Below are 2,336 nucleotides of genomic sequence, written 5' to 3'. Positions count from 1 at the left end.
AGTTTATTACAAAGACGTTTTGTTTTGCTACCATTCAACAATATATTGTTCATCCACGCATGCAAATTAAAAATATTTGTAAAAGTGAGAAATTATCAGTAAATGTTGCATTTTTTTATATTCATTTTTTTTTTTTTTTTTTTTTTTTTTTTTTTTACATTAGGTCCACCTCCACAAATGCTAAGAACGGCTTTTTGGATTACCCCTCCCCCCCCCAGCCTCCCAATGTTAAGAACGGCTTTCGAAATAAACACCCTTGTGGGGAGGGATTTGCCAAATTTAACTGATATTCGTTGTCAGCATACCCACCCACAAATACTATTAAAAAGGGGAGTTCAGTGTCGGTTGCAGAGAAGTAGATTTCTTTATCGCACTGAGATTTTCTGAAAACCAATAAAAGTCGTCATTTTAGAGAAAATTGTGGAGGTGGACCGGAATGTAAATATTTACCAAAAAGTTATCCACGCATGTAAATTAAAAATGTTTGTAAAAGTGAGAAATTATCAATAAATAGCTTAGTTACTAAGCCAACGTAAATAAATAAATAAATAAAAATGTTACGTGCGCATGTGTTAGCCTTTTCTTCTTGCACACACACTCATCTGGTGGACACACACACACACACACACACACACACACACACACACACACACCAATCTTCATAATTTATGCCGGCATGCGTGGTGTAGCCTTATTTTCAAATGTTTACAGTAATCGTGCTTTAAAAAACACAAGAATATCAAACTAACATCAGCAGCCTGAAGCAGTCATCCCGGCTAGCTCAGTCGGTAGAGCACGAGACTCTTAATCTCGGGGTCGTGGGTTCGAGCCCCACGTTGGGAGAATGATATTTTTATCAAATATACTGATAAACAAATACCACATCCTCTATTTTCATTACAGTATAAAAAAAAAAAAAAAAGAAAAAAATGTTGCGACTAAATATGAAGAACAAGCGAAGATGCAGAGCAACTCTAATCTTTATATATTAATACCATATTACCTTTTTGTAACATTTTTATGTACGCACGTTTCCAGATTATAAATTATTTAATCGGGAGATCCTATTTATTAATTAAAAAACAAGGATAGACAGTGAACATTACATTAATGTATCTATATACTAATTTAATGTCTGTTATTACCTTCTATCCTTCTTTTTAATAAATAGGATCTCCCGATCGCCAAACCCGCAATGTAAACACACACACACACACACACACACATACACATACACACACACACACACACACACACACACAAAAATACGTTATGTCGCTTTTGGGTTTTACGTGAAACTTAATATACCTCTTTTGCCTTCTGGCTAGGGTTGAAGAGTAGTATCCCTTTTGTCTAAAGATGGTATAATCGTATTGTGGTGTTTCCGTTTTTGCCGGGTGTCCGTACAATGGAAATATGAGGATATTAGAGATTAATCGTAATGACCATATATAGTCTGACACTATATTAACCAGATTATTAAGATAAATACTTTTACAGTTTTAAGAAAAAGAGCTACAATAATATCGCGGGGTCTCCATTTACACTGAACCACATAATGCCCGGCAACAATATGTTGCGGCTGAAAAATGCCGCTGTGGAATTTCAACGGGTACCGCTAGTATATATGAACGTATACCAATTATTTAATTCGAATAGACAAATCCGAAATCTCCATTGCTGGGTTAAGAGATTTGGTACTTGTACAGTTTAATCAAGACATTAAAAAATATCGAAAAAAGTTATATTGTACGTATTCGTTTTGGACTGAAGATCTCTGAAAAAAAATCACTTAATTTGATCGAGTATTTTTTTTTTTTTTTTTTTTTTTTTTTTTTTTTACTGCTGAAAAACACGTTTTTATGAGAGCGTGTTGAAGTCAGGCATCTTTGAATTTTTTTTAACACGCCACGGAGAGATAACTCAGTTTAAAGCGCCGACACTCCCTCCCCATCTTTAATACTAGCTTTTCTTCCTAAGAATCGAACCTTTTACTCGGTATCATAACAAATTGTTTTTTCGCTGGGAGAAAAAACTACTTGATGAAATTAAGTGAAATCTTTTTCGGAGAACTTCGATCCATAACGGATACGTACAATATAAACTTTCTTTTGCCCTCATAAACATGACATACACATATGTAATAACAATGTGCGGCACTCGTTTACTTACAATAAAATCCTCCCCAATTATCTCCCTTTCATTCTCTGTTTCACTTTTTACTTCTCTTTTCGCGAGAGAGCTGAATTGGCAGCTACAGTAGTCGCTGAAGCGACGTGGTTGCTATGGAAACCAGTCATAAAAAACGTCTCTCACCTCGTACGTTTTTTTTTTTC

The 2,336-nt window shown here is 34.9% G+C and overlaps 1 non-coding gene across 1 annotated transcript; it reads left to right on the top strand.

The window, feature by feature from the left end:
* The first annotated feature begins 770 nt into the window (after positions 1 to 770).
* Positions 771 to 843, top strand: Trnak-cuu (transfer RNA lysine (anticodon CUU)). The gene has a single exon. It is a non-coding gene; the product is annotated as a tRNA-Lys (tRNA).
* The last annotated feature ends 1,493 nt before the right edge of the window (positions 844 to 2,336 follow it).

Source organism: Euprymna scolopes, chromosome 23, assembly GCF_053919585.1.
Source record: "Euprymna scolopes isolate OS-2025 chromosome 23, ASM5391958v1, whole genome shotgun sequence".
In the NCBI taxonomy this organism is placed as follows: Eukaryota; Metazoa; Mollusca; class Cephalopoda; order Sepiida; family Sepiolidae; genus Euprymna; species Euprymna scolopes.
Note: the sequence above shows the minus strand (reverse complement) of the source record. Positions and strands in the feature narration are given on the sequence as shown.